Here is a 22,854-nt window from a genome sequence, read left to right on the forward strand (position 1 = left end):
CACCTTTAAATCTGGTCAAGAAATAGAATCACACACAACACACATAAGTAGCAGAAAAATCAATGTGCAGTGGTAGTGAGCAGTGGCAAAATGCTGCAGATACCTCCATGCAATGTTGTTTAACCCTGCTGTATTATGCCAATGCACAGTAACACATCTCACATAAACAACTGATGTCATTGCATTATCAGTCAGCAATGAAAAGTATTTTAAATTATTAGATAAGCCTGTATTAAAACCCTGTACCATCTGGGCCAAAAAAGGAATGCATCAATGCATTAAAATGTGCTGCCACACAGTCAGACAGCAGGTATATTTCATATTCTCAATACTAACTGTCAGTCTTTATAAATGAGGCTCATATTTGTGCACTGCTTATCTACATGGAAACATATGTATCTTGCATATATATGCACTGTGCTAACCATTGTGCAAACACACTGCTCACTGGATAAGGAAATGTATATATTATGCTGTATTACTTACTGTTTATTGTCCATTTCCTGTGTGTGACATGAACTTACTTGCATAAACATTACAAACTGAGGGCCCTATCTAACGATATGCCACATATTTACAGTACATCCATCTGTTGCCACTCCACCCAAGCAATGTCATAATTACAAAATGTAATATCAAAGTTGTGTGCTATGCAATGCACATCAATCTACTAACATGCAGAACTACAACTATTGACCCATATGCCTAAAAACACTGCAAGGCTAGGGAAGAAATAAGTATGGACCATATCCACAGGGACATATGTGACTTTCAACACACTTGACACTACCTATTTTGTTTTTCTTCAGGAGTAGATTTTATTTTTTGAACCTTGTGGACTTCTTGGATACTGACCCCACACACCTGGGTGAGAGATAGGACATACCACCTATCTTGACTTGTCCAAGGCCTTTGACACCATCCCCCATTCATGTCTCTCAACACTTTGTCTCTCACATGGCTTGCTGATGCCATCTACTATAAGTTCACCTGCAGTCTTGTAAACGTCTGTGTGCCATGGTGCTTGCATATTGTACTCTGTTCTGTAGTCTGTATACATAGATTGGTAGGGGTTCTGTTTTCACTGCAGTCACCTGTGTGTGTGTGTGTGTGTGTGTGTGTGTGTGTGTGTGCGTGTGCGTGTGCGTGTGTGCGTGTGTGTGTGTGTGTGTGTGTGCGTGTGTGTGTGTGTGTGTGTGTGTGTGTGTGTGTCTGTCTGTGTCCATGTCTAGCCAGAAGAGCAGAAGTGTGTATCCTACAGTTACCACTCGAATCCCATGGATTAACAGAATTTTGATGCTTGCACATGCCTACAGAATAATTTCATACAGGCCTCCCAACTTCTTCTCTCCAACATGCACTGCTGATGTCATCCACTATAAGCTGACCTGCAGCCATGTAAAAGTCAGACATGTGCTGTGACGCATGCGTAAATTATGGAGTTCTGTACTCTGTGTACTTAGGTAGGGATTCTTTTCTCACTGCAGTCAAGTGTGTGTGTGTGTGTGTGTGTGTGTGTGTGTGTGTGTGTGTGTGTGTGTGTGTGTGTGTGTTTGTGTCTGAGTTGTTGCTTGATACTACAGAGAACATTTGCCATCAGCATGTGGGACACTGTTATATTCTCCACAGCAGATATTGCTAATGTCATCAGTTATAAAGTGTTTTCTGAGACACTCCAAGTCAGACTTGGGACATGACACTTGCATAAAGTACTGTGTTCTGTAGTCTAAATACATCGGTAGGTAGGGGTTCTATTCTCAATGTATTCATCTGGGCATGTGTGTGGGTTTGTTTGTGTACTTGCTTGACAGTAAAGAGTGCATTTTACAGCAGCATGTGGGGCATTGCTTTAATCATCTTCCTCTCAACAGACTCTGCTGATTTGTAAATGTGCAGTATACACATCACGGCAGGATCAGAGATGTCCGGTAGTCCAGGCAAAAGTCACCTCATCCTTTCCAATACAGATTTCAGGAACAGAGCTTTCAGTATACCCACGCATGTCATGGCATGTTTTATAGGACCTGTATTTTCTTGGTATGAAACTCCTGTGAACTGTCCAGCTGCTGCAGGTGTCTGGTGAGGTACATGCAAAAGGAAGCATTATACTATATCAGTGTTCTGATGAGGTTTGAGTACAGTGTTCTTATATCCTGCTCAGATCTGGATACAATGGCCTGACTTCTGATGGGCACAATGTAGCCTTTTCATGTCACTGTGCACCACTAGTTTCAGCATAGGGGAAGTGTTTTCAATGGTATATTTACCATGAAATTCCACTTTGCATAAGGCACAAATCCTGACACATTCTGTATGTATTAGTAGACCTTGTGGCTTTGGCACCAATCATTTGTGTGTGTTTGCCCCTGTTGTACTACAGCCACATTACAGGTGGAATCAATGTTTGCAATCAATATGCATGAATCAGAAAACTTGATAAACAACAGGTCATATTTTGTAACCTAGGCTGTTGAGAAATAGCTTCCAAACAGTATAGGGCCAAGCACAGATCCTTGGAGTACACTACTGGTAACAGCTGCAATGGTAGAGGTTGATTCACCAACGTTCACAGTATGTGGTCTGTCAGTGAGGACATTGGTTAACCATCTAGTGACATGAGTGCTAATGCCCATCTGGTAAAATTTGTCAATGATACCTGAGTAGGGTTATTGTGTTCAAACCCTGGGATATATCAAGATAGTCAGTATGCACTGCATTACCTTCATGCAGGCCTATCACACAGAAACAATGGGCTGTGAGAACATCACATATCATCTATAACATGACTCAGAACATGCACCTACTTGACGCTGTGTGATACACAATTCAACACACCCTCCAGATGAACTATGTTCCCGTAGAAAGGTGTACATTAACATGCATCTGATGCATGCATGTATAGATGCATCCTGACTCTCCTGATCTGTAAAGTAGACCAGCATGTCATCATAGACCTTCTCTAAATGGTCACTAGTAATATCCTGGCTGTGTGCAACAAACATGTGTGAATTTTTGATACTGCATCTATGTCTATTACATCTGTCAGATGCCCTCAAAGAGCATCATCTTGTGGAACTTGAAAAGGCCAAAGCAGTCAACAAGCGTCCACACTGAGGTATTCACTCTACAATGACAGATGTGGCCATCAACACCTATATCACCAAGCGGGTAGAACAATGGCTCACATATATGGTGTCTAAATATGTAGAAATGTGCGCAGTGACCTATATCTCATGTCCGGTGATCAAGTGTGTACATCAGGGTGGTCTGCTAAGTCCTTACCTGTCCATGATTGAAATCACAGACATCAAAAATGACATACAAATCCTGTGTCCCAACAGCTGTCTGGACAATTACAGATTGTGGCCAATCAGTGGCTTTAACTGTGATATTGGTATAGTGCAGATAGAATCAACACTCATCAAATATTGCTGCCACAGCCATGACAACACATAAGATGAAAAAAAAATGTGGGGATTTGTTTCATTGTGCAAACAAATGCACAAACCAAGGATTATGTAGACATCACACACTATCAGCAGACCAGTTCTTATGTGGCCTGTGGCATGGAATATATAATATGTGGAATGTCCACCAGCATGTGTCCATGGTGGCGAGTACTCCCTTGTATGAAACACAATGCTGAGTATGTGCAGAGCATCCACATGACAGGCCATAATACCTTCATAGTTCACAGCCTTCAGCACACCAATACCTGAGTACAATGCACCCCACCTCATGTCCCTCCATGCTCATCTTGCAATGATGTATAACTGAAGTGTACCAGCTTTGTCACTGTGAGCTGTCACACATCTATTTGTGCATACCTAATTATTAGTTTTGCTGCATAAACATTACTGTCTTTTGGAACAGACCCCACATCAAGGTGCAATATCACAAGCATTTAATATATCTGGTTCAGTGATACATTCATGACATACATAGCTGTTTAACGATATTGATGGAATGGTTTACATTTGTGACAGTGTGGATTTCGCCATATATATCTCTGTCTTATACAGCATTCAACTAGCCTATCATGATCATAATGTCAAGTGAGTCTTCTCACACCTCCTGTATATGTTAGTGTCCGGAGAGTGTGCTTGCTTACACTCATAGATTGTTGACATGTCCTAAAAGTTGTACAAGCGTGTTGGTGCAGGACCATCTATGCGCACTCAGAAACACATATGTTGTGTCAGAGACATGGGTATCACTGGTTATATTGTTCTGATATTGTCCATGATTATGCATGATGGTTTTACTGTTGGCATTGAGCCTGTATATGTGTCCTACTTGTTGGAAGCCTCAGCTGACAATACAGGCAAACTCAAGCAAATCAGTTTGCACTGTTTCACAATATACACACAGCCCCAATTGTATTCAACATCCATGATAGATGTCCTGTCCATTGTTCATGTCTGGATGCTTATATCACACAGACATCCTCCACTGTTATGTCATCCTGTGTGACAGTCACATGATATACATTTGTCACTGTGCAGTCTGTATTGTGCCATATGGAGATGTGATTAGTGTTCCTACTGCAACTGTGTTCCTTTTACAATTCCTCATGTGTGGTACATTACAATGTTTCACCTGTCCTTCCCAGTGTTCATCCTTAAACTTCCTCTGTGTGCCGCTGTTCTATAAACACATTTCCCATGACAGCTTTTTATAAATGGCTGTCCATATACCCTTAAAGATCACTGATACAACTTGTACAGATTACCTGGAATGGGATTCCACAATACCCATCACTATATACACTGTCCTGTCCTGTGCCTGTAACATTTACATTAATATACAAAAAGCCCTGGTGGTCTGTGTAGCATTCCATGCAATCCCTCTAGCCCAGTATATTGGAGTGTACACATACACTGTCTTGTCCTGTCCCCACAAAATAATACCCTAGTATATGAAAAACCCTGGTGGTCTTTGTGACATTCTGCACAACCCCACTAGCCCAGTATGCTGGACTGTACAGATATACTGTCCTGTCCTGTTCCTGCAACAGAATATGAAAAATTGTGGTAGTCTGTGTGATATTTTGCGCAACCCTGCTAACCTGTTTGCTATGCTGTAACTAAATTTGTTACCCATGTTGCTTTGCACAGTTTCCAGGCTGCCATGAAACCAAGCTTGCTTATATTTGAAGGTGAGCCACAGCATGAATATTCATTAAGCACTGCTGCTCAACACACAAATATGTAAACTCTGTGTAGGCTTCACATGAAACCTACACAGAGTTTATTGAATCCCAGGGATTGGGTTTTAATTTCTTAATGGCGTTAATTGCTAAGTTTAGTTTGTGTTTCTCAACCTTTAAAGTGACAGATTAAGACAGAAAATAATAAGCTTTTTTTATAGTTTTTATTGCAATTAAGGTATAATTTACTAGCTTTCTACTTAGATAACCACGATTGCCAAAGGGTAGCTTAGCTTGCCCATTACATTAAAGAGTCTATACATTCAATAACTTAAAATTCATTTTCTTTCTGAATTTAAACATTTTACTTTTTTCAGAGCTTCCACTCTCTTCTTTTTGTGTTCTTAAACTTAGTGACCTTTGATTCACCTTCTTTCTATACTAATCAAACTTCAACCAGTTTCACGACCCATGACTAGTTCATATCTACTATCTGATTGCTCCAAGCCTTATAGCGCTTATAATCCTTAAACAAGCTTCAAAGTAACTCATGCCAAACCCAAACCAGAATTCCAAAGGAAAGTGTAGGTGAGCAACTCAATAGTACTTTCTGAAGAAGTCTAATATCAGTAGGAGACGAGTGGTGAAAGTCCAGTATATTTATTAAAGTGTAATACTATTTTTTTAATTACTGAGTTGTCAAGATGTTCATGTACACATTCGTTTGGAATCCATATAGCACTTATCCTGTTTTTCACAGCAATAACTGCTATTCTGAGGAACAGTTTAGTATTAAAAAGCTTTACATATTTCTATCAGGCAGAAATAGTTGACTAAGAAGTATAACACTTGTTTTAGTTGCAGGTAAATATACTGTTGCATATTTAAACATCTAGCATCAGGAGGAGTCAAGATGTGAGGATACATAACAGGGCAGAGAGACTACAGTGAGAGGAGAGAGGAGCTCTGCAATATGTTATTGGGAACTGAAATGTGGTCAGGGAGTTAAAAATAAAAATGACAGGAAATTAGGTGAAGTCAGATGGAGTAAAAAGGTGGAGAGGTTGTGGGAATGGGTAAGAGAAGTGAAGAAAGTGAAGGTATAAAAGAGCAGGAGGAAGCAGTACATGGACTGGCAGACAGGGGAGTGAATGGCAGACACAGATAGGGGAGGACAATGGAGAAAAGGATGGCAAAGGAGTGCTCTCAGGGCAGGCAAACTTCTTAACTGTCATTCATAAAAGTTGCAGTTTTGGAAGATAATAATTATGGCCAAAATGAAGAAATAATTCTAGCTTAAGATGTATAAAGTTAAGGTATTTTTGTCTGTTTGTTTTCTGATGATGTAAAGTAATATATATAATTTAATTCTATCAACAGTCTAAGGGAATATAGTCAGTATCTTAAAAGAGACTCTGATTTATAGTCTTTCTGATTTTATAGAAAAGAGTTTGACAGCTAAAAACACAGCAGATCAAAAGAAGTCAGAAAAGAAGGAAAAAAGGGAAGAACAGGAGGAATGTGTAATTAAATGGTATCAGAAAATATGAAATTAGGAGTCAATGTGGGGTTGAAGGAAGGCTGCACTAGGAATGAAAAAGGAGCAGCACAGGGAATGATGCAATTGGCAGGATGGATGGGATAGATTAGGGTGGTGCAATTGGAGAATACAAGTGTACAAGTGGGGGAGTGATTAGATGGGACAGAAAGGGAGGTGAGCCATTATGAAGATGTGTTCCTTTTAATTTGTTTATATTGTAAGCAGCTGACTAAGAGCATCATGCAATGCCGAAAACCAATAACAGCTGAAGTGCAAAAAAGCAAACAAGAGTAGTTGATGAGCTAATGAGAGTCATCAAGAAATTAGTAATCATAGAAATGTCTTACAAAATGAAATACAGAGACATTATAGAGCTCTGCAGCACAGAACACAGAATGCAGTATAGCTGGGTCAGTACTGTTTTATAGTTCATATATATAGTATAAAGTTCATATAGTTTTATAGTTTATAGTTTGTATATGATCATAAAATAGCCAAAAATAATCAGCAGTTTGGATACTGTCTACTTTAAATTTGTCAAGGGTAAAGGAATTGATTACCTAATATTACTACATTTATGTCCCATTAATAAAATAAATAAATGTATAGATGATAAGTGATAGTGTTTAAAAAACTCTATGTCCAACAGTACAATATCAGAGGACAGAACTAACATATAAAAATAGTAGTTATGTACCTACCATAATGTTCCATGTTTGTTGTCCTTCATCTCGCCTTCCTTCTTGCTGGTTGGGTTCGGAGCCAATCCTAGGCTCCAACTCGACCGATTTACTAAAGCTTGCGAGCCTTTACTGGCTCGAGCCTACCCCTTATCCCAACATGCCCAGCAGCAGCTACTCAGATCTCACTTGTAATAGCCCACACTAGGCATATATAGTAAAATAACGATTTTTTACTAAGCTGTTATAGATCAAGGTAGGAAGGATAGAGGAAAAGACAATGCATGGTTAACTACCCTGGTATGTCAGCAGGAAACTCAGCCAGTGTAACCAGTAAAGAACTCCTCTCGAACCTCCAGGAAGGGAGAAGGAAGGGGGGACGCAAGAAGGAAGGCGAGATGAAGGAAAACAAACATGGAACGTTATGGTAGGTACATTAACTTCTTTATGTTATGTTGCCCCATCTCACCTTTATTCTTGCTGGTTGGGACTGCATCCCAAGCACCTGGTTCTTGGGTGGAATAAACTCTTCAGGACTGTGGAACCAAAGGATGCCCTGTTCCGGGAGACCACATCCACTTTGAAATGAGAGATTAAGGTATGAGGATTTGCCCGTGTTGCTGCAACACAGATTGAATCTAAAGGCAATTTGGCTTGAAAGGCAAGAGAGGCAGCTAAGGCCCTGGTTGACTGTCCTCTGGGCCTTCCTGGAAGCATCTTTTTACGCAAACCATATGAATAAGTGATTGTGTCTTTCAGCCATTTTGATAAAGTCACTTTAGAAACTGGATAACCTTGCTTATTGTCAGCAAAGGATATGAACAATTGGTCTGATTTTCTGAGGTCTTTGGTCCTGTGTAAATAAAAATGTAATTGTCTATAAATGTCCAGTTGGTGTAATCTGTACTCTGCCTTGTTGCCACAATTGGGGAAGATCACAGGAAGCTCACAGGACTGATTTAAGTTATACTCCGAACAAACCTTTGGCAAGAAAGAAGGATTGGTCCTTACAGGGACTCTATCTTTGTGAAAACTGAGATATGGCGGGCGAATAGACAAAGCATGTAATTCAGAAACCCATCTAGCTGAGGTTATAGCAACCAAGAAGAGGGTTTTCCAAGATAGAAACTTCAGGGGGCAAGATGCTTCTGGTTCAAAGGGAGGCAGAACCATCGAAGCTAAAACCAAGTTACGTCCCGGAGGTCAGTTCTCTTACTGCAGGCCATAAAAGTGTTGTATGTCGTAAGAATGCTCTGCACAACTTATGGAAAATAATGTCTATGAATGTCCAATTGGTGTAATCTATACTCTACCTTGTTGCTGTAATTGGGGAAGAGCACAGGAAGCTCAATGGACTGATTTAAGTTATACTCCGAACAAACCTTTGGCAAGAAAGAAGGATTGGTCCTTAGAGAGACTCTATCTTTGTGAAAAATGAGATACGGCAGGTGAATAGACAAACTTCAGGGGGCAAGATGCTGCTGGTTCAAAGGGAGGCAGAACCATCAAAGCTAAAACCAAGTTACATTCCGGGGGAGAGTTCTCTTACCGGGTGCCATAAAAGTGTTGTATGTCATAAGAATGCTCTGCACAACTTATGGGAATAATGTTAGAACCCAAGTCTCCTACATGAAAATTGGAGATGGCAGCCAGTTGGTCCCTAATAGTAGCTGCAGCTGCCCCTTTTTCAAAGGTTTCAGACAGAAAATCAAGAATCTTGTGAACAGGAGCCGAAAAAGGATCAATGTTATTACTCTTGGCCCAATAAGAGAACCTCTCCCATTTGCTAGTGTAAATCCTCCTGGTAGTGGGCTTGTGGGAGGACACTAAAATGTGTTGCACAGCAGGGTAAATGTATGGGAGCCTGGCTAAGACTGGAAGTGGAGTAACCAAGCAGTCAGCTTGAGAGTTTGAAGAAATGGGTGAAGCCCACCTGACTGATGCGTTAGAAGGTCAGGAAATGGGTCCAGTATCTAAGGTTCTAGTTGAAGATGATGGTGAAGAAACAGAAACCATATCTGATGAGGCCAGTAAGGAGCAATGAGGATGAGTTTGCAAACCAATGATTTTTCTTTCTGAAGTACCTTTGGAATGAGAGGGAAAGGTGGAAAAGCATATAGTAGACCCGGAGACCAATTGTGGACAAATGCATCCCTGGGTGACTGCCCCGGAGAGGGAGCTAGGGTGAAGTAGCTGCTGCATTTGTTGTTTAGGGGAGTGGCAAAAAGACTGCAGCATAGCTGACGCCATTTGTGGAAAATCAAGTCCCAACTTCTTGCTTCAGGGACTACTTGTGAGGCATGAGGATAGCCCTGCTGAGCCTGTCTGCTATCACGCTGGATTTTCCAGGAATGTGAGTCGCAATCAGAGAACATTGGGAAGACATTGCCCATTGCCATACTTGAAGCGCCTCCCGACACAAGGGGAAAGATCTGGTTCAACCCTGCTTGTTGATGTACCATACCACTGACATATTGTCTGTCTGGATTGCAATGGTCCTGGTAGATAGATTCTTGAAGTGCTTGCAATGCCATAAGCACCACTCTCATCTCTAGAACATTGATGTGAAAATGGTACTTGTGAGGTTGCCACATTCCTTGGACAGTCCATCCCAGATAATGCCCCCCCACCCTATCTGGGAAGTGTCCGTGGTCACTGTGGCTATTGGATGGGGGTCTAGAAATGGTCTGCCCAGAGTCACCTGGGGGGAGACAAGCCACCATAGAAGGTCCTTTTTGCAATATTCCGTGATCAAGACCATGTGTGACATTGGCAAATCCTGGAAAGACCACTGACCGAAAAGAAGCCACTGTAGAATCTGCATGTGGAAGCATGCTAAAGGAACCAGTCTAATATTTGCAGCCATTGAGCCCAGTACTTGTAAAACTTGTCTTGCCTGAACTCTCGTCTTCTTTATGAGAAATGAAACTTGCTGACAAATAGTTGACACCCTGTCTTGAGGCAGTTTTGCTATCATGCGTCTTGTGTCTAGGTCTGCCCCTATAAAGGTAATAGACTGGCAAGGCAACAAGGTAGATTTTTTGTAGTTTGTGGTGATGCCTAACTGGGAATAAGTTTGGATTGTATAGTCCCCTGCACTGATCAGTTGATGCTCGGTGGTAGCAGTGAGGAGCCAGTCGTCTAGATATGGAAACACCTGGAATCCTAGACACCTCAGGTGAGCCATGGCCACTGCCATACACTTGGTGAACACCCTGGGGGCTGTGGTGAGACCAATGGGCAGGGCCCTGAACTGATAATGATCGGCTCCAAGCCAGAAGCGTAGGAATCTCCTGGATTGCCTGTCCATTTTTATATGGTAGTATGCATCCTGGAGATCTATGGATCACATCCAATTGCCCTGACCCAAGAAAGGAAAAATGGACTGCAGTGTCACCATCCAGAACTTTGTCTTTTTTACTGATTGGTTTATCTTGCTGAGATCCAAGATTGGTCTCCTGTCCCCTGTCTTCTTTGGAACTAAAAAGAACCTTGAGTAAGTTCCAGATCCGATTTGGTCTGCGGGGACTTACTGGATGGCTCTTTTTTCTAGCAATCTTTGAACCTCTAGGATTGCATGATCCTGAAGACTGGGTGGAACATTTGAGATAGAATGTTTGTCTTTTGAGGGGAACTGAGAAAAGGGAATTTTGTAACCCCTGGATATTATCGACGGTACCCATGTTTCTTTTGCGATAGATTGCCAGGCTGCTGGGTACAGTTATAGTCTGCCCCTGAGTGCCTCCGGAGGTGGACAGCCGGTCCTCCCTTCAGGAGTGCTGGAAGGGCCTAGCAGAGAAAGTATCTCTGTCACCCTGCTGTTGTGGACCCCCTCTGCTGTGAGGGCAGTGTCTTCCATTGTTGTTTCCCCCTCTGCCCCTTGGGGAAAAACTCCACGTGTGTCAGGCGAAGATCCCTAGGATTTTTGTAACCACATCTTTCCACTCTTTTGACCTTTAGGATAGGGTCTAGATGGAGTGGAAAAATGGACTCCCATGGCAGAGAGAGTCTTGCCATCCTGTTCACACCTGGTGAGAGTCTCTTTTATCTGAGGCCCAAACAAGGACAAGCCATCAAAGGAGGTGTTGGTAAATGAAGACTTAAAAGGTTGTGCAAATTGACAAAGGCACATCCAGGAGTGTCTGTGTAAAGCTACTCTGGTACCTGCTGCCTTACTAGCTCCATCTGCCATATAAGAAATGAGCATCATGGAGGAGTTAACTACGGAGGTCAAGGTTGCAAACTGGGAAGCTGCCCTATTTGCAACTCCCTCGGCTGTAGAATCTTGCAGGGTATCTCATAGCTCCTTCAGGAGATCCCTCTGGATTCATGTGAAGTGTGAAAGGTAATTCAGCAACCTGAGAGTAAAGGTTGCTAAAGAAAACAGAAGCTTCCCATACCTGTCCATTTTACGAGACTCTTCATTCGGTGGATGGACAGAAGAAGAAGTTTCTGCAAGTTCCTTCTTGGTGGCTGCTGCCACCACCATGGCATTGACAGGGACCTCTTTGGATAGGAAAGACTTATCCTCTGGAGCTGTCATAAATTTGTTCTGTCTCCTCGGAACTGGTTCCATGGTCTCTGGAGCGCTCCATGCCTTTCAACTCACTACGGACAAAAGTGGGACAAAATGCGGAGACACCCAAGAGGTGGATGGTCGGGAACCAAATGTATCCAGGTAGACAGACTTATGCTCAGAAGGGGCTAGGGACTTCCAGCCACCCCTCTGTCTAAGGCTTTCCAAGATGTCTGAAAATGAGACATCTTTAGAAGGGGACCATGGAGACCCTTCTGACTCATCCAAGTCTGTATCAAAGTGATAGACTCAGGGGACTCTAGATGCTTCCTCTTACACTTCTTCTTCTGAGGGAACCTCCTTTGAGTGTTCAGAGGAGGTTTCAGAAGAAGTGGGGTCACCCAGTGGGGGTGTTCTGGGGCACTGGATCCCTACGCTTGGCAGGAGGAGGGACAAAGGCTGGCACAGGCACTGAGGGAGAAGGAGCCAATGGAGCCTAAGGTGGAGCAGTCTCAGGAGACAGCACACTCCTCATCACCTCAAAGGTGTCACAGTCCCAAGTCAAAGGAGCCACCATCTCCGAGGAGCCCAAAGATCTCCTTCGAACCAGGAGCGATGGATCCAAGGCCAATGTAGGAGCTGAGCTCACCTGCGCTGAAGCTCTGAGAGAGAGAGAGAGAGAGAGAGAGAGCAGTGTCAGACAAGGGTCTGATCCCACTTCCTCCTTGGAGCCAGTGAGAGATCTTTGGTGCCCAGATCCCTTGATGGACTGAGACATCGAGGGGATCAGAGTGCCCATTCCAGGTTGCAGTAGATGAGATTGTGGAGCGGAGCGTAATGGCGCCAAAGAAGGAGACCTTGATCACTTATGGGTCCAGACTGGCTCCGAGGACACAGATGGAGCCGCAGGAGACTTAGCTTTGTCAGAGCCAATGCTGGGAGCTGACAGAGCTGACGGCTTCTCAGTGATTTTTGTCTGTTCTGAACTTGGAACTGATGGCTTGGAGTGTTTCTCAGACACTTTGGCTGGCTGATGACCCTGAGGAGACCACGTAAAATAAGCTTATTTTTCCTCTCCTGCAGGACTCTAGAACTGAAAGAGTGGCAGATGGAGCAAGAGTCCTGCAGGTGAACAGGCCCTAAACAATAAACACAATGTGTGTGCCTGTCCATAAGGGACATTTTTGGCATCACAAGTCGCATTTTTTAAACCCACAGGGTTTCGACTCTTTAGACATAGTACCCCTAGTCAGTAAAAAATTCACAGAGAAAAAGAGAAACTATCACTAACAGCACACAAGTGGCAGCAAACAGGCTGACAACAAAAGGAAGAACCTTATATATTTATTATTTTTTTTAAGGGGAAGAAGACAGAAGGGGGAGAGCTTGTAACTTAAACTGTGACTCCCCCAATGGGAGAGCCACTAACTTAAATGGCAATCCCAGAAAAAGGGTGAGGAAAGGGAAGAACCCTCAGACTTAAATGGGCTCTAAGGGGAAAGCAAGGCCTGAAGAGAAAAATGATGACCAAAAAGCACCACAATAAACAGAGAAAGGGTCTTTAGACTAACGGGGGATGAGACACACTCTAACGAGTCAATATAACCACTAAATATTAGAAAAAGTAGAGATAAATAGAAAAAAACACAAAATACTTAGCCTGAGCCAGTAGTACCAATCTTGATGTTGCAAGCGGCAAATGAGATCTAGGTAGTGTTGGGATAAGGGCTAGCCTCAAGACAGTAAAAGCTCTCCAGCTTTAGTAAATTGGCTGAGTCAGAGCCGAGGACTGGCTCCGAACCCAACCAGCAAGAACGAAGGCGAGATGGGACAACATAACATCAGTCCTTTAGACGCAGGATTGTGGTAGTACTAATTGGGAGCATATAATTTAATTGTGGTCAGTAATACCCAATACAATATTGTCAAATATGGGCAGTGCAGTGGTGCAGCGGTTAACGCTGTTGCCTCACAGTAAGAGGTTCTCCGGTTTGATTCTCAGCTGGTGTGCCTTCTGTGTGGAGTTTGTATGTTCTCCCTGCGTTTGTGTGGATTTCCTCTGGGTACTCCAGTTTCCTCCCACATTCTAAAGACGTGCTTCTGGAGCATTTCTCCCTGGGCCTCCACTGAAAACAGGATCTGTGGAACCTAGTCGGACTTTCCCAGTCAACAAATGTTAAATAAATAAATAATTAAAAAAAATAAAACAAATCACACACACTGAATGACAGTTTAGTCAAACTTCCATTTACACTGAATGTTTCAATGAACAACAGTGACAATATTTATTTGTTCTTTGTATGCTTGGAGTTGTTTTTTGTGCGTGTGTGTGTGTGTGTGTGTGTGTGTGTGTGTGTGTGTGTGTGTGTGTGTGTGTGTGTGTATGTATGCACATAGGGAAGTGATGCTGGAATTAGATTTATTTTGCTTGACTGGGTGTTTGTGGTTTAATTTGTGAACAGCAGCTGCAGTTCAAATTTAGTTTTCCTGCTGCAGACCTTAGCAAATTAGACAGAACAATAGTGAAGGCAGAAAAGAGAGTTTGGTAATTAAGCATGCAATCATCAAAGGGACCAAGAGATGGATCAGGACAGGCCACTGTGAACTGTCCAGCTTCAGGATAAGATTTAGTAGTCAACAGGAGAGGTAGACACCAAGGACCTGCTGTAGGAGGCAGATGATTACAGGTGACCTCTGTAGACTCTAAACCTCCTCTAACTAGTAATACAGAAATCCTTATCTCCAAGAATCAACCCAATAATTGTAAATCCATCTATATTATTGCTATCTACCTTCCCCCAGGGAATAACTCTAGCACCCTAGAAAATATCCTAAATTGGCTTTTCATCAACTATCCCCAAGAAACAGTAGTACTCGGTGACTTTAATATCAGCTGGAAAAGCTGTACTACTGAACAGCCTTCTACTCATATTAACCTACATGGTTTCACTCAAACCATTAGCTCCCCCACAAGGACCAATAAACTCAATAATAATGAAAGCACCCTAAACTGGATTCTGATAAATAGACATCACCAAACTTACAAAGTAGTGACCCTCCCTGAGGATATAAGCAACCATGCACTCACCTTCATAATCAGATTTAAGACTGACATCCCTAGCCCAATCACCTATAGGACAATTAGGAGCAACAAACATTTTAACCCTGACATCTTCCAAACTGAATGTAAAGCATGCGACTACCATGCATCAAAAAGGACCATTAGAACTAGAAATAAACCTGCCCCCTGGCTCTCAAAAACAACCAAACACAAAATGCTCCTCAGAAATAAAGTCTGGGCTAAGTGGCATACTACTAAAAGCCCAGAGGATCACTTAAAATTTAGGCAGCTAAGAAATTATACAAAAAAAGCCACTTTGTCAGACAAAAGAAACTATTACTTTCAACTCCAACAAACCCAGCAAAACAAATCACAAAAGTTCTGGGCAGGGATTAACACAGTTTTACACCAAGGTCGTTCTGTCACACCCACCCCATTAGGTTCTGACCATGATAGTCCAAAGCAAATTGCCAATACCTTTGACACATTCTTTACTGAGACCATTCAGTCTCTTGCCAATCAACTAACTCCTGATAGCTCTTCTCTGACTTCCTCTACTGCTAACATACCTCCTTCATTTCAGCTTAAACCTGTCCCTACATCCCTTGTCTGTACCCTTATTCAGAAACTCAAACCTACCACCCCCGCAGCTGATCGCCTATCTGCAGAATATCTGCAAAAAGCTGCAAAAGCCATAGCCTACCCCATCTCCATCCTGATTAACAGAACTATCTCTGAGGGAACTATCCCACCTATTTGGAAGATCTCACATATTATCACCCTACATAAAGGTGGAAACTCCAAGGATTTATCCAACTATAGACCTATTGCTATACTATCTCCACTGGCAAAAATAATGGAGAACTGCATTCATAGACAACTGTTAAACCACCTAATAGATAACTTATTAGCTAACTGCCAACATGGCTTTAGGCCATTTCACAGCACCACAACTATCCTTTTATACTTCTCTGACTATATTAACAAAAATTGCAATAACAACACTCTATCCTCAGCCCTCTTTACTGATCTCTCTAAAGCCTTCGATATGGTTAACCACCAACTTCTCATAAACATACTCAAAAACCTATCACTAGATGCACTGGCTATACAATGGTTTCAATCCTACTTAAACAATAGGCAACAGGCTGTTCTGTGGGAGAACAACTTATCTACCCATCTCCCCATTGTGCTCGGTGTCCCCCAAAGGCTCTATATTAGGACCTCTCCTATTTTCTATTTTTATTAATGACCTACATTCTGCAATTCCTCAAGCTACCTCAATATAATACGCAGATGACTCCACATTAATATACTCAGCCACCTCTCCATCAGATCTTCAGTCCCTCACCCAAAATGTGTTTAACACAGTCAAGAAATGGTTACTACACCATTGCGTCATCTTGAACCCCAAAAAACCAAACTCCTACTATTTACTCCCACCCGTAGGGCCTCCCCACTTAACTTTACTGTTACATCAAAAACGGTACCATCATATCTCCTGACTCAACTACAAAAGTACAGTTTTGTACCTACCATAAATGTAGATGTTTGAAGATCCACATTGCTGCAGTCCTTACATATGGGTAGTCCGCTGTCCTCGGTCGGCCCGAATACCAAAGTATTAGGCTGACGTCGGTCATGGGTGCTCAGATCTGACATCAGAGCATCAGGGTATAAAAGCGCATGACCGACGTCATATCCTCAGTCTTTTCTTGCCCCAGATGTCAGAAGGCCCTAAAAGGAAAGGCCACAGCCAAAAATAGAATACTTCCCAAAAGGCATGTACAAATAACAGCTACCACCCAAACCATACAACCATTCCAAACTACAGAGGGGAAGGAGGGAGGGTAAATTGGACTGCAGCAATGTGGATCTTCGAACATCTACATTTATGGTAGGTACAAAACTGTACTATGTTCTTCATCTCACATTGCTGCAGTCCTTACATATGGGTAGAATCCCAAAGCAGAGGTAAAGGGAGGCTGGCAAAATCATAAAGCATTGGGAGCTGCCAAAATGCCCTGTAAGATTGCAGTGGCAAATCCAGCCCTAGATTTGGAATAAAGAGGAAGGTGGTAATGTTTAGAAAAGTATGCACTGAACTCCAAGTAGCTGCTTCCAAAATATCTTTAGTAGCTACTCCCCTTAAAAAAGCTGTAGAAGTGGCAGTAGCCCTAGTGGAGTGAGGTCTGATTCCAGCCGGAATCTCCTTACCATGATGAGAATAACAAAAAGCAATACAAAAACCAATCCACTTAGAAATAGTTTGTTTTGAAACAGGTTTCCCCTGAGAACCTAAAGCAAAAGAAACAAACAACTGCTGAGACTGTCTGAACCCTTTAGTCCTGCTCAAATAATAACGCAACTGCCTGTGAATATCCAAAGTGTGCAAAATTTTCTCCCCTTTATTTTGGGGATCTGCATAAAAAGTAGGCAAATGAATTGATTGGTTCAAGGCCACATTTGAAACCACTTTAGGCATAAAAGTAGGATTAGTACGCAGAGATACCCTATCCTTATGAAAAATTAGGAAGGGTTCAACTGCCATAAGAGCCTGTAATTCAGAAACCCTTCTAGCAGACGTAATGGCCAACAAAAAAGCAGTCTTCCAAGACAAAAACTTTAACTCAGCAGTAGCTGCAGGTTCAAAAGGAGGTAAAGTAAGTTTTTCCAACACAAAATTGAGATCCCAGGCAGGAGTAGGAGCTCTACGTGGGGGTCTTATGTTCTTTGCCCCTATAAGAAATTGCTTAAACAAAGGATGAGAGAATAATGGAGGGTCACAGTCATAGTGAGCAGAAATGGCTGCAGCATGAACTTTTATAGAGGAGAAAGACAAACCCTTGTCTAATAATTCTGTAAGATATTGAAGAGAAACACTTAAATCAGGCCTGGAAACATCAAAGCTCTTTGTTTTGCTCCAAATTAAAAATCTCCTCCATTTATCAGCATAAACTTTCCTTGTACTAGGCCTTCTGGCCTCCAAAATAACATTCAAAACTTGTTGCGGAAGCTGCGACCCTCCAGGTTCTAGAACCAAATATGCCAGGCTGTTAGATGCAGGGACTGAATCCTGACATTGAGGAAATGATTGCCCTCCTGAGACAAAAGGTGCGGAATCGAAGGCAAAGGCCATGGAGGCTCCCGTACTAAACTCCTCAGCAGAGGGTACCAGTGCTGTCGAGGCCAATCTGGAACTATTAGAATCATGGAGGGCTTGTCTTGTCTGACCTTCAAGAGTACCTTGGGGAGGAGAGGCAGAGGCAGAAAGGCATAGACATGAAGATTGCTCCAACTGAATGATAGAGCATTCACTTTCCAAGCTGTGGGATGAAACATTTTTGTGCAAAACTTTGGCAACTGGAAATTTAGTGGAGAAGCGAACAGATCTATGTCTGGAGTTCCCCATATCACTGCCAATTTTCGAAATACATGAGGATCCAATTTCCACTCGTGGGGATCCACTATCTGTCTGCTCAAAACATCTGCTAAGGAGTTCTGTGCTCCTGGTAGAAACCTTGCCTGAAGATTGAGGTGTAAACTGAGAGCAGTCTCCCACAAAATCATTGCTTGCCTGCAAAGAGGGTACGAATGGGTTTCCCCTTGCTTGTTGATGTACCACATGACAGTTGTGTTGTCTGTTAGAATCAACACTTGCCCTGGGTGAAGTAAATCCTTGAAAGCCATCAATGCAAATTGGACTGCTAACATCTCCTTCAAATTGATATGTAAATGTTGAAGTCTGGCAGGCCACGTGTCTTGAACCCATTTTCCATTGAGGTGTGCTCCCCAAGCCTTGTCCGAGGCATCTGTCGTTAAAATCTGACTCGCCTCTGGTCGGGTCACAGAGAGTCCCTTGTTTAGGTGACATTCCTGAGCCCACCACAAAAATTCCTTTTGAATGCAAGGTATTATTTGAATGACAGTGTCCAGATCTTGGCAGTGTTGTGTCCATACATTTTTGAGATACCATTGTAGCTTCCTTATATGCAGTTTGGCATTGGGAAGCACCAGAATACAAGATGCCATGAACGCCAAGGCTTGAAGGACTGTCCTTGCAGTCAGCCTGGACCATAGAGACAATTGATGGAAGTAAAGTGTAAGGTTCTTTTGCTTGTCCGGGGTCAAAAAGGCCATCTGGGAAGCTGTATTCAGTCTCACACCCAGAAAGCACATTTCCTGAGAGGGTACTAGACTGGACTTTGTTTCGTTCACAGAATACCCTAGGCACCTTAACACTGCCATCACATACTGTAGATGATGAAGAAGTTCGTACTTGTCTTGAGCAAGAATCAGGCAATCGTCCAAATAAGGATAAATTTGTATTCCACTTAACCGTAAGAAGGCTATCACTGGAGCCAGAACCTTTGTGAACACCCTGGGTGCAGTAGATAAGCCAAAGGGCAATGCAGAGAACTGATAATGTAAAGTCCCAGCCCGAAAACGCAGGTATCTCCTGCAACTGGGCCTGATAGGAACATGAAGATAAGTCTCTTTGAGATACAGAGTTACCATCCAGTGATCTTTGCCCAACAGAGGTAGAAGTTGTTGCAACGTCAACATTTTGAATTTTGGAATGTCCAGGTATGTGTTGAGGATAGATAAATCCAAAATTGGTCTCCAAGTGTTTCCTTTCTTTGGTACTAGAAACAGGCGAGAATAAAATCCTAGGCCCACTTCTGACAGAGGGACCTGCTGTATAGCCCCCATTTGAAGTAGTAAAGAAATCTGCTTGCGAGCCTCTACCCTTTGCTGAGGAGGAACGTCTGGCATGCCTTTGAAAGGAGGCAATGTATGGAAATAAAACTTGTAGCCTCGGTCTATAATGTCCAACACCCATTTGTCCTGGGTGATTAAAAGCCAGTTTTGCTTGAAGAGTGCCAACTTTCCTCCCAAAGGAGCTGCCAGACAGGAAGAATCTGGCAGCTGAAGATGCAGGTCATTGGGCCTGTTTACGAAAGGACTGGACCCTGCCCTCACCTGTAGATTGTGCAGGTGAACTCCATGTTCTAGGCCTGAAAGAACTCTGAGCTCTGCCCCTACCACGTCTAGATCTACCCCTAGACTGTGAATCAGAAGAAGGATAAGCCTATCCCTTAGTAGGCCAATTCCTGCTAAACTTAGGAGGCTGCACCTGCAAAAAATCTTTAACAGTCTGCATAGACTTAGCCTTGTCTTCCATTTTCTTCAAGACAGACTCCACAGGAGAACCAAACAAAACTTCAGACTGTAAAGGAGCATCCAAAATTCTAGTTTTAACATGCTCTGACAAATTCTGATCCTTAAGCCAGGCGTGCCTGCGAATAACTGAACCAGTGGCAGCCACCCTGGAAGAAGCCTGTAAAGCATCGAAACCACACTGCAAAGAATGCTTACCCACCTGTTCAGAGGCATGTACCAAATCCTGTAATTCTTTACACTCTATGCCCTCTGCCAAAGCATCCACTTTAGATTTTAGTTGAGTAAGGAGAAAATTCTGATACTTCAACATATGAAACTGGCAATTCAAAGCCCTCATTGCTAAAGTGGAAGAGGTATACACTTTCTTACCCCATCTATCCAAAGCTCTAGCATCTTTATCTATAGGAACTGGATTCTTTACAACAGAAGCCCTGACACCCTTAGGTCCCTGGCTAATAGTTTCTGGGTCAGCCCTTGTACTCTTATACAGATATTTATGAGCCTCAGGTACTCTGTAATACCTGTCTGGCCTAACTGGCGCAGGAGGCAGAGAGTCTGGATTAAGGGAAGCCTCGGAGAAAACGTCTTGAACAACATCCAAAACAGGAGGTATAGCCAAGGGCCTATGTTGTGGTAAAAACAAAAATTCCCTAAGCCTCTTTCGGGAATCTGAGAAATCCTGACCTTCCCATTTAAAATGTTCCCTCATAGAATGCAGGGTTTCTGAAAAAGAAAAATCCTCTGGAGGAGAAGCAGAAGGAGTGGAATCCTCTGCGTCTGAATCAGAATAAGGAGGAAAATCCTGAATGTCTTCAGCCGAAGACTCTGAGTAATCTGAAGCCTGCTCCAAACTTTCCACCTCTGGCTCCACCCTAGGCCTCTTATCAGGAGGGGGCATAGAACCTCTGATTAAGGAAATTAAATCTTCTGCCATTTTAAGCATGTGTTTTTTAGGCACAGAACCTGCAGAACTAGGAATGACACCCGTGGAAGGCAAACCAGGCCTGCCTTTGGAAGGAGCCTTAGAGACAGAAGGAGAAGGCCTAACCACCTTAGGCAAGGAAGGGAGAACAGCAACCTGAGAGGCCCCCTCAGCCTGACCTGACTCCTGAGAGGCCACATCTTGCAAAATCAAAGCCTCCCCCTGAGACTCAACTGAAACCTCGGCTGGATCCACAGATTCCACCGTAGTTTCTAAAGAACCGGCGTCCGGAACGGACGACTCATCCTGCCTGGACTTTAAAGATTTGTCTTTGCGCTTCTTCGCGGTAGCGGGCGGAGGATCCGACGGCATATTATAATTACACCGCTTACCGAAGACAAGCCTAGCGCAATCTAACCTACGTTTAATGGTGCGCTTATTAAACCTAGCACAAAAGCGACACCCGACTACGTCGTGCTCAGGTCCCAAACAAGGAATACAAAGAGAGTGGTAATCCCTATGCAGTATCTGTTTCCCACAAGAAATACAATTATTCACTTTTTCTGACATCCGGAATTAACTGAGGCAAGAAAAACAAAAATATTCCCCAACGGGGTACTTAGCCCAACTTGGTTTCGGTCTGAAACTCAGAATACGAAAATTTCAGAACGCTGAACGGCACTTGCAAACACTGCTTCTGCATCGGACCATGCGGCAAAAAAGACTGAGGATATGACGTCGGTCATGCGCTTTTATACCCTGACGCTCTGATGTCAGATCTGAGCGCCCATGACCGACGTCAGCCTAATACTTTGGTATTCGGGCCAACCGAGGACAGTGGACTACCCATATGTAAGGACTGCAGCAATGTGAGATGAAGAACATCTACTAGGGGCACAAATTGATAATAACCTTAACTTTGATACTTATATTAACAGTACCATAAAAACAGTCAACAAAAATCTAGGCTCCCTATATCGAATCAAATCCTTTCTCACCCCACTAGCAAGGGCTACTATTGCCCCCACCCACTTAATCTCCACACACCTCTACACCTCCCCTGTATATACTAACATTTAAAAAAAACAACTTGAACAAGCTGGCTGTCTCCTACAATAATATTGCCAGATTTGCAACAGGCTCTACATTCAAAACCCATCACTGTACTAATTATGAACAACGAGGATGGCTAGAGTTGCCAAATTTACTTCTATTTAACCAATTAACAGTTGCCTACAAAATCCTATATCAGCCTACAAATACTCCAATTCTTACCAACCTTATTACCCCCTACAACAACCTCAAGACCCTACACTCATCTAATAAAATATTAGCACAAATAGGTAAAACTAACAATATGGCTGGTGACTCTTTGTTCTCTAATACCGTGGGTAAAACCTGGAACTCTCTCCCCAGTGACCAGACCTCCCTTTCCTCACTAACTCAATTTAAAAGCAAGCTGAAAATCTATGTTAAATCCCATTGGTTATGTCCCTCTGTGAACCCAAACTAACTACACCTTTTTTCACAAAGACACCCATCACATCAACTGTATATACTAATTGCCTGTTGAAAACCATAAAGAAAATGGGCCTTATATATTACTAAAATGTCTTCATCTATCTCCCTATAACTTAACAAATGTTATAAGTAATACGATTCTGTAAGCAGATATGGTTTGAAGTGAAAATATTTGCTTAATATTATATTATATTATATTTAATGTACCCACATCTGTAAAATCTGTCATGTATAAAATTGCTTAAATATGTATTGATAATGTATCTGTAGAAAACTGTTAT

This window comes from Protopterus annectens, chromosome 12.part0, assembly GCF_019279795.1.
Source record: "Protopterus annectens isolate FY-2018-M chromosome 12.part0, PAN1.0, whole genome shotgun sequence".
Taxonomy (NCBI): domain Eukaryota; kingdom Metazoa; phylum Chordata; order Ceratodontiformes; family Protopteridae; genus Protopterus; species Protopterus annectens.